The sequence below is a fragment of the Macrotis lagotis genome, chromosome X, assembly GCF_037893015.1.
Source record: "Macrotis lagotis isolate mMagLag1 chromosome X, bilby.v1.9.chrom.fasta, whole genome shotgun sequence".
Classification (NCBI taxonomy): domain Eukaryota; kingdom Metazoa; phylum Chordata; class Mammalia; order Peramelemorphia; family Peramelidae; genus Macrotis; species Macrotis lagotis.
Genome location: NC_133666.1, coordinates 371,609,929 through 371,625,595, shown reverse-complemented (window position 1 = coordinate 371,625,595; position 15,667 = coordinate 371,609,929). Strand labels below are relative to the sequence as shown.

At 31.6% G+C, this 15,667-nt stretch overlaps 1 pseudogene; it reads right to left on the bottom strand.

Moving 5' to 3' along the window:
- Positions 1–10,382: 10,382 nt before the first annotated feature.
- Positions 10,383–14,906, bottom strand: LOC141499142 (gamma-glutamyl hydrolase-like; annotated as a pseudogene).
- Positions 14,907–15,667: the final 761 nt, after the last annotated feature.

Here is a 15,667-nt window from a genome sequence, read left to right as displayed (position 1 = left end):
ACAATTCAATCAAAGCAACATTGAATGCCTCCAAGTTGTGTATTGCAATGGAACAAGTAGTGGACTCTGACCAGAATGGTTAGCAGGTCTTTTCAGCCTGAATATTATTTTGCTTCCTTCAGATACTCTATCACTTTTTATTATTTGTATAGAACTGTTTCACCCTCTAGAAAGGTGTCAAATGTGTGAAGGCAGAGATATTCTTTTCATGGATTCCAACACTCAGCAAATTGCTTGATAAGTAGCAGAAATTTAGGCTTGATGAATTGAACAACTGGAAATGGACTTTCATATTTCCTTTCCCCCAATCCAGTGTTGTTTTTTCGACAACCAAATCATACCCAACCTGGAATGTCCCTGTGAAACCACTTGGTTTTATGTCTTTATTTACCTGAGAAAGTAACCATACAAAAGGGCAGGGCAGTGGGGATTGGGTGGCTTGCATGTCACATGGCTGGGTGATTGTTGGGTTTACGAAGCTGGATATGGACTCGGGTGCTCATGGCTCCAGGGCTGGTGCTTCGTCCCTTGCGCCACCTGGCCATACCTACAATTATTACTATTATTATTTTTTTATTTTAATTTTTTCTCTCCCCTTTACTTTTTTCACCCAAACAAGTCTATCTATATTCATGGGGGGAGGAGGGGTATTTTGTTTACTTGTAAACAAGAATATTTTATTAATGTAAAAAAAATTGTAAAAAATGAGAATAAAAAAACAAATTAAAAAAGAATTCATTGATGTTTTCTTCAATTGCTTTTTCTAAAATGGTATCTATATGTTAACTTATTTGTTTGACATTTCTAGTTCCTTTAGTTTTTTTGAGTATACCATTTCCTCCACTGTTAATCATGAAAATTTATATTTTTGTAAATATGTATTTGACTTAGATTGTCAGATTTATTGGCATAGTTTGGTAAAAAATAGTTCCTAATTATTCCTTTAATTTCATCTTTATTGGTGCTAACTTCACTCTTTTCATTTTATATACTGGTATTCATATTTATTTAGGGCAAATAAGATACAAGGTTTTTCTAATATATTCTTTTTTCTCATAAAACAACTCTTTAGCTTTGTCATTTTTAATCATACAATCACTTTTTTGATTTTCAAAATTTTTAATTATTTGTTTAATTGGGGATTTTTAATTTGCTCCATTCTCCTTTTTAAGCTCCTCTTTCTATATTTTATTCAATATGCATTTAGACTTAGACATTTAGACCCCTAAGAACTGCTTTTTGTTGAGTCTCATGAATTTTGATATATTGTCTCATTTTTGCCATTCACTTGAATATAATTATTTATCATTTCTAACATTTGTTGTTCGACTCCTTTTTAAAAAATATAAATTATTTAATTTCCAATTTAATTTTAGCATTTTTTTGCTATTATTTTTGAATAATGATAAAAAGATACATTTCATATGTCTATTTTTCTGTATATGACTTTGAGGGTTTTTTTTGCCTGCCATATAATACAAGGTCAATTTTTGTAAATGTTCCATCTACCAGTTGGACAGCTAGGTGGGTGCAGTGCATAGAACATTGGTCTTGGATTCAGGAAGATGGGAATGTGAAACCAGTCTCTGACACTTAACACTTACCAGCAGTATGACCTTGGACAAGTCACCTAACTCTGCCTCAAATCCAGGAGCTTCTTCAGTCCTCCTGATTCATAGCTGATCACTGGACAAAGATGCCTCTGGTGCAGTAAGTTGGACTGATGACTTAGAATAGCATGTCCCTTAATGAATTCCAATTCATGTGTTTGGCATGGCATCACTTCCCTGCTGTCTTGGCTTTTTTTGAGAATGAAGGACAAACAATATCTGCCATTTAGGAAAAAAAAAGTATGTTTCTATCATTCAATTTCTTTCAGAATTTGGTCATTTATAATTTTTTCTATGTATTTATTCACCTCATCACCTTTCTCATTATTTTGTGGCTAGATTTATCTATATCTGAAGGGAGAGACTGAGATCAAGTAATACAGTTTTGGTTTCTATTTTTTCCTGTAACTCATTTAATTTCTCCAAGAAAATGTATGCTATATTGCTTGGTACATTATGTTGGTAGTTTCATTGTCTTTGGTGCCTTTTTTTAGTAAGATATAGATCATTGCATTTATCCCATTTAATTAGATCTATTTTTGTTTTTGCTTTTTTCTGAGATCGGGGGCTGCTACCCCTGCAATTTTTGCTTCGGCAAGCATAATATATTTTGCTCCTGTTTTTTTTTTTTTTTTAACTTTAATCTGTTTGAGTGTGCCCAGCAAGAAATTTGTTGAATTAAATTAAGATATTTATTATTAGTTTTACTTTTTCTTTTTACTTTAATCCCTTCTGGTGGGAAAGAGAAAATATCTGGTACTTAATTTGGGAAATTATAATTAATTTAAAAATGAGAATCTACTAAATATAATGTGACATCAGAGATAGTGAGAGAATGATATTTAGAATAGGTCAGAAGTCAAAATTTTAAATTGATTTTGATCACAAGTAATGCTTAACAAAACCTTTAATCTAGAAACATAATTACAACAGATTTAGCATGTCTTTTATTTACCAAAGAATATTATTCAAACTGATTGAGTAAAATAATGAAAGATGAATATAGTCTGTAGTGTCACTATGGAATCCCTTTTCATCTGTCACCTTATTTCATTGTGACAGATGTCTTTGATTCTGTGCTTAGGGTCCCAGCTTGAGAGCTAAAATTCAGACACAGATCTCAGAATTTCAAAGTTATAAGATACCTCAGAGTTCATTTAATACAATTTGCTTTGAAAAAGTATCCTGTCTACAATATAATTACCAAATGATCATTCAGGCTTTACTCAAAGACGTATGAGAAAATAAACTCAACTTCCTCTCGAGGCAATTGAGGTCACTTTTGAATAACTCTAATTATTACAAAATTTTTCTTTATAAACTGTCTAAATTTATACCCTAATAACTTCTGAATAATCCCCTGCCTACAATCACCTCATCCAAAGCAAATCTATTCTATCTTGCACATGATACCCTTCCAAATATTTACAGACAAGGGAAAGCAATACCAGTTCTTTTTTTTTTAGTTTTTTTTTTTTGGCAAGGCAAATGGGGTTAAGTGGCTTGCCCAAGGCCACGCAGCTAGGTAATTATTAAGTGTCTGAGACCGGATTTGAACCCAGGTACTCCTGACTCCAAGGCTGGTGCTTTATCTACTATGCCACTTAGCCGCCCCTATACCAGTTCTTTTAATTGGTTTGACATGAACATGTGACCCTTAAGAATAATTTTTTAAAATCAAATTTAACCAAAGCAGGGTGCATTCGGACTGCTGGGATTGTGTGCTACACTATTAATTCAGACAAAAATTTCATTACATTAATTGAATGTCAAATTCATTGTTCTCTTTTTTCTTTTAGTCATATTTGCATTTAGAGATATAAAATTTCACCTAAAAACTGTTTTGAAAGCATTCCTTAAATTTTGATATGGTGCCACTTTGTTGTAATTTTCTTGGATGAGATGGTTATTTCTATAATTTGCTGTTTTATATTCCCATTCTTTAAAATTTAGTTTTCAATTAATTTTGGAGTATCATTCCATGACCTTTTATTCCATATATGTTTTATTGCATCATGATCTTAAAAACGCATTTTTTATTTCTGCCTTTCTGCATTTTATTGTAAGGATTTTATGACCAAGTGCATGGTCAGTGTTGATATAAGTGCCCTGGATTATAGGGGGAAAATGTATCTTTTCTATCTCCAATTAGATTTCTACAGAGTTCTATCATATCTAAGTTAAGATTTTAATCTTCTTACCTTCTTCTTGTTTATTTTGTAAATAGATTTATCTAATTCTGGGAGAGGAAAGTTGAGGTACAACACTAATAATTTTGCTGTCTATGATTCCTTGTAATTCATTGACCTTCTCCTCTAAGAGTTTGGAACCTATGACGCTTGTTACACACACACACACACACACACAGATACATATTTAATAATGATATAACTTCATTGTCAGTGTTTTAAGAAGATGTAGTTTCCATCCCTATATCTTTTAATGAGATCTATTTTTGCTTTTACTTCATAAGAGATAAGATGCTACTCATGATTTTTTATTTCTACTGAAATATGATATTTTGCTTCAAACATTTATCTTCGTCCTCTTGTATCTTTCTGCTTAAAATGTGTTTCTTGTAAATAACACTTAAGATTCTGGATTTTTTATCCATTCTCTATCTGTTTCTGTTTTATGGGAGAGTTCATCCCATTCACATGTGCTATTGAGATTGCTAATTCTGTATATCCATCCATGCTATCTTTCCCTATTTATACATTAATTTTTCTTAAGTCTTACTCCTCCTCACCAATGTTTTACTCCCATTCCCCTTTAACTTTTCTTTTAAATTTTAAGTTTACTTTCACTTTTACCATTGCCTTCCCTTTTCTCAGTTCATTCTTTCCTTATTTTCCCTTTTCCCTACTACCCTAAAAGTTATGATTCATTTTTTTAAATGCAATTGAATATGCATGCTGTTCCCTTTCTGACTCAAATCTATTGAATGTAGCATTTACTCAGTATTCATACCCTCCTTTCTTTCCCTCTTATATAATAGGTCTTTGAGCCTCTTCACTTGCTGTCAGTTATTCTGTAATGCCTTATCTTGTTCTACAATCTGTTATGTCTTTATTATTTTGATCTTGTCTTGTACTCCTTTTATCTGTCCTGTTATTAGTAGCATCATCAAATACTGATTGATTGATTATGTGATTGATTGATAAGTTGCATTGTCTCATATTCACTACACAAATTCCCCTCTTCTATCTCATTAGAAATAGACTTCTCAAGAGTCACAAAGCATATCAAATAATAATTGATTTATATTGTCCCCTCTTTTAAGCATACTCCCTGGTCATATAATACTCATGAGTTAAAGCATCATGGAAAATCATGTCATATCATAAACCATTTCTACATCCTGCTCTCTCCCACAGCCCCTACCCCCAATAACAATCCATCCAATTGTAGCCAAAGCATCAAACAAAACAAGATCACTTCATGATGTCCTCATGTACAGTCTCTCTAAGTACTGTCTCTCTTTCCATTTCTATAGGATGTAATTATAGCCAAACAACCCATCACAATCAAGGTATCTAGTAAACTGTCTCCCTTTTTTCCCTTAAATCTCCAACCCTAGCACTATTACCCTTATTTACTAAAATATGTATTAAGACAAAACAAGATTGCCCTCTTTCTAAGTAGGTTTTCATGCTCTCCTTAACTAATTACTCTCCTTAACTAAAGTATCTAGTAATGTAAGGTCTCATCATGATTTAATAATGTATAGTCTCTAAATACTTTTCTTCCCACTTTCTAGATGTAGATTTCCATAATCATAATTCACATCGCATTCATTTCTCATTTAACCCTTTAAGTATAATCACTTCAAGTTTATTTAAAACTTTAATTATCCTAAGGAAAATATAATTCCCAAAAGTTGCAGTTACTTTATAGGAATGTATACAGTTTAATATTCTAGACTTGCATTTCCCTTTTTGTCAGCACCTGCACTCATTTACCTTATGATGCATCTTTTGATTCTGTCATTTGAATATTGAATTTTCTGTTCAGTGCCTTTAATTAATCAATATTTTATTTTTTCCAAATACATGTTATGAAAGTTTATCAATATTAATTCATTTACATATGTGTATTTTAAGTTACAAAATTTTATTGTACTCTCCCTTCCTACCCCGCCTCCCCCTTCAGCTAGCAAACAGATTAAGATTGTAAATATACAATTGTTTTAAGCATGTTTACAGATTAGTTTTTTTGGTATGAAAAATTCGAATTTAGGGAAAGAAATACATAACAGATTTTTTTTTAAAGTGGATAAAGTATTCATCATATTCTGAATGTTTTTGTTTTGTTTTGTGTTGTTTTTCTTCCTCTGGATGGGAATAGTATTGTCCCTAGATGGTCTGATAGGACTGAATCTTAGCTGTCTGAATTGCTGAGAGTATTTGCATCCATCAAAGTTGTTGTTGCTATTGTTGTTGGTGTTAATTGTTGTTAATGTCTATATCATCTATATCATTTTTTGTTCTGCTATTTTTGCTCAACATCAGATTCTGAAATTCATTGCACATTTCTCTAGATTCTGAACATTTATGCTTCTTTGTAGAACAAGTCATAGCTTGTTAAACCATTTCAAAATGATGGACATCCCCTCAATTTCTAATTCTTTACCAGGACAAAAAAGCGCTGCTATAAATATTTTGGAACATGTGGAACTTTTCCAAATTTTTGATTCCTTCTTGGTATCAGTCTAGAATTACAATTGCTGGTTCAAAGGGGAGGGAAGTTTTATTCCCCTATGGGCATAGTACCACACTTCTCTCAAAAAATGGTTGAATTAGTTCACAACTCTTCCAACAATGCATTAATGTCCCAGTCCTCCTACAACCTCTCTAACATTGTCCATTTTCTCTATTTTGTCATCTGAGCCAAGATTATAGGTGTTAGGTGACACCTCAAAGTTATTTTAACTTGGATTTCTCTGATCAAAAATGATTTTTCATAAGATTATATATATAGTTTTAATTTCTTCATTCATATCCTTTGACCATTTATCAATTGGGGAAAGACTTCTACCCACATATATTTTATAATGAGACCTTGATCGGAAATCCTATTTCTGAAGATTGCTTCCTAGCTTTCTGCTTTCCTTTTAATTTTGGCAGCATTTATTTTATTACAGAAACAGCTTATCAATTTAACAAAGCCAAAATCATTCTTTTTGGCAATTTTAATATACTCTATTATTTCCCATTTATTCATAAATTTTGCCTCTTTTCAGAGATCTGATAGATATTATATTTCTTGGTCTATAATATTTATCTGTGGTGTCCCCCTTAATATCTAAATCCTTGACCCATTTTGGTATAGAGTGTGAAGTGTTTATTGTCATGCCAATTTCCACTTTTCCCGACAATTAAAAGAATTATTTATGCTTGAATTTAAAATTTTCTCTCTAATATTGCTTCCCTCCCACATCTCCAACAGAAGCCAGTCTATTAGTTTTCATATAGTTTCCATGCTATTCATTGATCTAAATTCAATGTATTAATAAAGAAATCATATCCTTAAGAAAAAAAGTAAAATATAAGATAGTGAAATTATATAATATGATAACATTTTTAAAAAAGTAAATGCAATAGTCTTTGGTTTTTGGTCAAACAACATTATGCTTACTCTGAATACAGATGTTATTCTCTATTGCAGATAACCCAAAAGTGTCCATGATTGTTGCACTGACGGAGTCAGAAAGTACATTAAGATTGATCATCAAAGCCTCGTTGCTATTATGGTGTACATTGTTGTTCTGTTTCTGCTCATCTCACTCAGCATCACTTCAGGCAAATACTTCCAGGCTTCTCTGAATTCCCATCCCTACTGGTTTCTAATGAAACAATAGTGTTCCATAGCATACATATGCCACAGTTTGTTAAGCTCTTCCCCATTTGATGGACATTCACTTAATTTCTAATTGTTTGCCACCACAAACAAGGCTGCTATGAATATTTTTGTACAAGTGATATTTTTACCCTTTTTCATGATATCTTCAGGATATAGACCCAGTAGTGGTATTGCGGGATCAAAGTGTATGCACATTTTTTTTATTTCCTTCTGCCTATAATGACAAATTGCCCTCTAGAAAAGTTGTATGAATTCACAGCTCCGCAAATTTCCCACATCCATGCCAACACTGATTTTGTTGGTTCTGGTCATACTGGCCAGTCTGAGAGGTGTGAGGTGGTACCTTAGAGATGTTTTAATTTGTAATAAGTATAACTTACAGCATTTTCAGATAACTATGGATCAATTTGATTTCCTCATCTGTAAATTGCCTTCACATATGCTTTGACCTATTGTCAATTGGGCAATGGCTTGCTTTTTATTATATAAATTTGACTCAGTTCTCTCTATATATTTTAGAAATTAGTTCTTTGTCAGAAATACTTGTTGTAAAAATTGTTTCCTAATTTACTACTTTTATTTAGATCTTAGTTACAGTGGTTTTGTCTATGCAAAAGCTTTTCACTTTAATGCAATATTATCGTTTGTTTTTAATGATGTTCTACATCTCTTCCTTGGTCACAAACTGCTTTCTTTCTATAGTTCTGACAGGTAAACTATTCCTTGATCTTATCAGCTGTTTAATATCTTGTCTTTTATGGCTAAATCTTGTATCCATTTTGATCATATCTTTTTATAGCATGTGAGATCTTGGACTAATCCAAGTTTCTGCCATACTAAATTCGAATTGTCCTACCATCATTTATTGAAGAGAAAACAGCATTATTGAAGAGTCAGCAGATTATTATAATTATTTACTGCTTTCTCTTTTGCACCTAATCTATTCCACTGATCTACCACTCTTTTTCTTAGCTAATAACAGACAGTTTTGATAACTTATGCTTTATAATATAATTTTAGACCTGCTAGGGCTAAGCTACCTTCTTTTGCACTTTTTTTCTTTAATCCTAGTAATTCTTGACACTTTAATTCTTTATATGAATTTACTTACAATTTTTTCTAACTCATTAAAGCAATATTTTGGAATTTTGAATGGTAGGGCTTTAAATAGTTTAATTTAGGTACAATTGTGATTTTTATTATATTTCCTTGCTCTATTCATGAGCAGTTGGTATTTACCAAGTTATTTAATTGTGTGAGAAGTTTTGATTTTTAATTGTTTTCATAATGTTTCTGAGTCTTTATTGGTGGGTAGACTGCTAAGTATTTTATAATGTCTGAAGTTACATTGAATGGGATTTCTCTTTTTAGCTTTTTCTGCTGTATTTTGCCAGTCAAATATGGAAATGTTGAGAAAGTATGAGGGTTTATTTTATATCCTATTACTTTGCTAAATTTGCTAAGTAATTCTAATAGATTTTTAGATGATTTTTCGAGATTCTCTAGGTGTACCATCATGTCATCTGCAAAGAGCGAGAGTTTTGTCTCTTTCTTCCCAATTCTAACTCTTTCAATTTCTTTTTCTTCTCTTTTTTTCTGAAGCTAAAATTTATAACACAATATTGAATTGTAGGGGTGATAATGATCATCCTTGTTTTACCCCTGATCTTATTGGGAATGCCTGTAGTTTATGGTTTCAGATAGATACTGCTTATTATTCTTGGGAACAATCCATGTATTCCTATGCTCTCTAGTGTTTTTAGTAGGAAATAAGGGATGTGTTTTGTCAAAGTCTTTTTCTGCTTTTACTGAGATAATCATATGATTTCTGATATGTTTGCTATAGATATAGTTAATTGTACTAACAAATTTCCTAATATTCAAAAAACCCTACATTCCTTGGATAAATCCTACTTGGTCATAGTGTATTATTCTAATGATAACTTGTGGTAATTGTTTTGCTAAGTTTTTTTAAAAGATGTTTTGCATCTATATTCAACAGGGAGATAGGTCCCTAATTTTTCTCTCTGTTTTGACGCTTCCTGATTTAGGTTGCAGTACCATATTGGTGTCATAGAAAGAATAGATAGAGTTCTATCTTCCCCTGACAACTGCCTTAGTTTTATCACGTAAGTTTTGGTATTTTTTAATTGTCTTTATCTAGGAGGAAATCATTAATTTTTTCTACTATTTGTTGTTTGATTCACTAATTATTTAAAATGATATTTAATTTCCAATTAGTTTTATGATTAGCTCTCCCTGGCTTATTATTGCATGTGGTTTTTATTGCATTATGATCTAAGATGGATGTATTCAATATTTCTTCCTGTCTGAATTTGATTATTAGGATATTATGCCCTTGTACATGGTCAATTTTGTATAGGTATCATGTACTGCAGGAAAAAAAAAAGTTTATTTCTTTCTATCCCCATTCAATTTTCTTCAAAGGTCTATCATGCCTAGGTATTCTAAAAATCTATTCACCTCCTTAAATTTCTTCTTGTTAATTATATGTTTCAATTTATCTAAATCTGAGAGTGGGAGGCTGAGGCCTCCTATCAGTAGAGTTTTGCTCTCTATGTCTTCCTGTAACTCATTCAACTACTTCTCTAAGTATATGGATGCTATACAGCTTGGTGCACACATATTTATTATTTAAACTACTTCATTCTCTATGGTACCTTTTAGGAGGATGTAGTTTACTTCCCTATCTCTTTTAATGAAATCTGCTTTTGCAGCTGCATACATTTTATCAGAAGCAAAATATACTGTGCCCTAACCTTTCAAATTTACTTTATAGGTATATCTTTACTTCAGATTCATTTATTTTTTGCCATTGACACAAATAAAAATAGTTTAATGACTCCATTAACAAATCACTGTGGTTCTAACAAAATTTTCCCAAGACATTCAATCAAAAAAATTGCATTGCTGAAATATAGACTTCTTTCCAGTGCAAACAGGCATGCAATTATAAATCAAATCTTCTTCATCTTTATTTGCAAAATAGTGACAACTTTTCCAAGGTTCATTTACAAAGAATAGTGCCATGTAGAATGAACTTTCAATAGTTTGTGGAGAATGGACTAAACCATTTAAATTGCCCCATTTGAAAGCACTCTTCTCTGGATGCCACTGGATATCATAAATGGGTAGTCATATGTTTTCACTAATATCACCTTTGAGAATCCAGTTTCCTCTACTCTTCCATTGTGGAGATAAATTCAATGCCATCACATGTTTTTTGGAGAAAAACCTTGTAAAACTCACTTAGCTCCTAAAATTCTTCAAGGAAAGCTAATCTTATGAAAACTTGAAGTTAGGGGTTTTGTTACATATACATCTAACAAGTCCTTAGAGAAATTCTGGAACATCCTACAAATTCAGTAAAGTTCAAAGGCAAAGCAATTCCCTCAGTCTTCGATGAAGTTAGTAATAGTTTCCCACTCATCAAGACAGTACATTCTTCAATTCCAAGGCATATTCCCCAAATGGGAAAATAATCTCCTTTTTTATTAGTCATCAGAGTTTTGCTATAAAACAATTTGCCTATAGAGCTATAGCTTGAAGGCCAAAGACTAACAGGTAAAATATCCCTTTGATAGACTGGAAGAGGTTATCATATTCATCCTCTGAAAATGTTAACCTTTCTGGGTCACTTACACAATTTTGCCGTCACTCTCTCTATCAATGGCAGGGTTTCAGGTCCATTCAGAGATCCACCTGAGGGAACCCTGGAAAAAAAAAAACAACACAGGGATCTAGCTTGAAATCAAGCTATGAGTGTTCCTTCCTCTGGTCTCCTCTGGGGCTTCCTCAAGGCATTCTGCAGATCCTGTACATGAGCAACCAAATTGTTACAAAGGAATGAAAAGAAAAACTTGCTAGAGTGAGAGAAAAGTGTGCATTTTATTCATGAAACTTGCAAGATACACCTTACAAGATACGGATACCTCACCTTGCGTGAAACACAAGATGAGTTTCTTGTAAGCAGTATTTTGCAGGATCCTAGTTTTTAATCCACTCTATTTGCTGACATTTTATGGGCGAGTTCCTCCCATTCACATTCAAAATTATAATTTATAAATCTTTATTTCGCTTCATGCTATCTTCCCTCTGTTTATATTACCCCCCTTTTCACTTTCTCCTTATTGCCCAATATTTTCTTTCTGAATTCCACTCCCTTCATTGCGTTTGCCACCTTACTTCCAACTATCCTTCCAGTTTCTTTCCCTTTTCCCTTTACCCCTCCTTCCTTCCACTTCTTCTGTTAGTTCCTCTTTTCCTCCCCACCTCCCCCTTTCCCCTTTTAATATTTGACTAAGAAACAGAGAAGTGGATCATAGTGGCATAACAGTACAAGATCTAAACAGTATATGGTGGCAAGACAGTATAAGATCTAAAACTTTAATTATAGAATATCAGTCTTCAATACTATTTGGGATTGAGTAAGAGTGAAGTGGATCATGGATTAAGAACAGTTGAAAATGGAACAGTTCAAAATGCTTACAACAATCTATTGTTTGATACTCCTAAAGGAGCTTTCTTCTCAGACAAAAATTTACTATTTGAGAAAAAATTGCTGAGAAAACTAGAAAATAGTATGTTAAAAACTAGACCCACATTTCATATCCTATATCAAAACGTGTTCAAAAAAGGTACAGGATTTAGATAGAATTGGTGACACCATAGACTAATTAAGAAATATTTTGCGTGAGACCTGTGGAGAGGTTAAAAGATAATGCACAATCAAGAGATCGAAATCATTATAAATTGCAAAATGAATGAATTTGGATATTTTACATTAAAAAAAGTTTTTTTTTCCACAAATAAAACCAATGCAACCAAAATCAGAAGGAATGAAAAAAGGTAGGAATCAATTTTCCCAACTAGTGCCTCTGATAATGGACTCATTTCTAAAATATATGAAGATCTTACTCAATTTTAAAAGATTTAAGTCAGTCTCCAATTGATAAATATTCAAAAGGACATGATCAGGTAGTTTTAAGATGAAGAGACTAAAGCTCCTTATAGCCATTTGAAAAATGCTCCAAATTATTATTTTTTTTTAGAGATAGAAAAATTAAAACAACTCTGATGTATCACTTTCACACCTATTAGATTGGCTCTGATGGATGCAGCTTCTTTCAGCCATTCAGTGATCAAGGACAATACTGAGAGATCTCATAAAATATATCATTCACATTCAGAGAAAATGCAGAGAAAGGTATAATATTTTTCACTTTTAAACAATTTTTGCTCCCTTCTTATTCATTCACCCTTAGTTCTAATTGCTCTTTCACAATATTATTTATATAGAAAGATGTTAAATATTATTTTACGTGTATAACTTTTAACAGATTGTTTGCTAACATTGAGAGGGGGAAGGAAGGAAGAGAATAGAAAAGTATGGAACTCAAACTTACAAATCGATGAATATTGTAAATTACCTTTGTATGCAATTAGAAAAATTTTTTTTTTTTTTATAAATAAGAAATTCTTGGTTGAGTGTGGAGGGTGACTGAAATGATCATATGGATTTAAACACCATCCATATAATTCAAATTATTTCCTTTATTGGAAAATTTTTCACAGAAGAATAACAAAAGAAATCCTATAAAATTTTCCCCATTTTACAAATGTATTATTTATTTTGTTTTGCTTTTTTGCAAGGGCATTAAGTGATTTGACCAAGGTCACACAGATAAGTCATTATTAAGGGTCTGAAGCCACCTGCGAATTCAGGTCCTCCTAATTCCCGGCCCAGTGTTTTAACTACTGCACCACCTGGCTGCCCTCATATATTCTTGATATTAAAACCAAATATTGAAGCAAAAATTCTATATTGGCAAATTAAAAACTGTGATCAAACTATATTTGTATAGAATATTAATTTTTATTAGGAAAACTTTCAGCATAATTAAAAACACAAAGAAAAAACATATAAGAAATTGTTGACAAAATGGAATAATCATTTCTATTCAAAATAATAGAATATGTGAATAAATGATCTTTTACTACAAAGGAATTTGTATATATCTAAAACTAAATCCAGCACTAAAGCAGACACCTTTCCATTAAGATTTGGCACAAAGTCGGAAGACAAAAGAGTTCATTATTATTTTTGTTATTTAGTATTTTTTCTCATAATTTAGTAATAGCAATAGTTATAAATAAAATAAGTTCAGGCAAGACATATTGAAAAAATGAGATCAAAATTATTAATTTTACAGATGTAATATACCCTAAAATTAATTGAATCAATGAATAAAGCTGAGTTAAGTGTGTAAAACAATCTATAAATTATGAGCATATCTATTTATTAATAAAAGAAATCAGGAGACAGATTTAAAAAAAGGGAATCTGTTTTTAAAATACCCACAAAATATCTGAAATTCATAGAAGTCTGAACTGAAAAATACCTATAGAAACTAAATGTATACTATTTTAAGAAATATTTATATTAATGTAATTACTAAATAGTTAGAGAAATATTTATTGCTCCTGTGTAGGCTGAAGCAATGTAGTTAAAAATAATACTTCAATAATTTTACTTATTCTCATGCCATTCCTGCAATGAAAAGAATAATTCATAGAATTAGTAAAACAATGAGATTTATGTGAGGAGAAAATAAGTTCGTGCACCTAAGTCAAATAAAAAAGAGTGAGATAGTTTCCAGGGAAAACTTTCTTAATTATATTTAAAAAATTGCAATTATCAAGTGTTTGTAATTATTAGATTATTGAATTTTAACAATGGAATAACATGGAAACATAACATAACATAACATAACAATAGAAAACATGGAAATAAATCAACTTAGGTCCAGAAAGTTCAATAAGTCCAAAGACATTCTCTTTGATTGAAAATTCACTTTATGGCAAAAAAAAAATTTACTAAAAATAATGCAAATCTTTCTTGTGCAAATGAAGTCTCTTCATAAAATATTGAGAAAATTTGCAAATGTAGCCATGAAATGGATACAAATAATCACATAATAGTTAAATTTGGGAAACATTATCTTCTGGATATTTGGAAATGAGTATAAATTATAAGTAAAAAAGAATGTAGATGTCACATGTTCTTTAATGCACTATTCAAAATATTTGGCATTGTTTTAGATATATTAGAAAACATATTGAATCTATGATCCAAGTTAATTATGAAATATGTTATTTTTAACCCACTGATAACACTGTCAGATCAATGTATTTTTTTTTGTTCTTCATTTTTGAAGAAGACCAAAACATCAGCAAAGTGATGTCATGACAAGTGAATTGGATTTGAATGAGGGGGATGCATGTGCTAAGTCACCAGTCACACTTTCTCCTCCAGAATCATCTGAATCCAGCAGCCAAATATGAATCAGGACAGCAGGAGATGGTCCTGGATGTGAGACAATCAGGGTTTAGTGACTTACTCAAGGTCACCATAGTTAGAGTCAAGTATCTAAGGTCAAATTCAAATTTTGGTCCTCCTGTCTCTAAGAATAGTTCTCTATTCACTGTGCCACCTAGCTTCCAAGGTGAGAAAAAAGGAAGAAAAACATTTATGAATATAAATATATTTATAACCCCATTTTCAGTGTTAGACAAAAATTGCCAAATGTTAGAAACGTACCAAATTGATTAAGAAATATCTGAATGAATTACATTATATCTGTTTATTTTTTGTTAAAGAGTTTTCAAGCTCCATTTAGCATTTTTCCACTATATATGTAAAAGTAATTTTAATATTCATTTTAGGGGTAGCTAGGTGGTGCAGTGGATAAAGCACCGGCCCTGGAGTCAGGAGTACCTGGGTTCAAATCCAATCTCAGACACTTAATAATCACCTAGCCATGTGGCCTTGGGCAAGCCACTTAATCCCGTTTGCCTTGCAAAATCCTAAAAAACAATATTCATTTTAAAACTTTTGAGTTACAAATTAACTCTCTTCTTCCTCCCAACCCAACCCATCATTCAGAAGGCAAAATATTTGCTAGAGATTATACATGCCCAATCATGCAAAAGATATTTCCATATTAAGCATGTTGTGAAAGAAAGAAAGCATTCACCAAAAAGTAAAAAAACAAAACAAAAAAAAAACTAAAGAAAATTAAAGAAAGAAAAAGTATACTTCAATCTGGATTCAGACACCATCAGTTATTTATCTGAGGATGGATAGCATTTTTCTTCATAAGCTCTTCAGAATT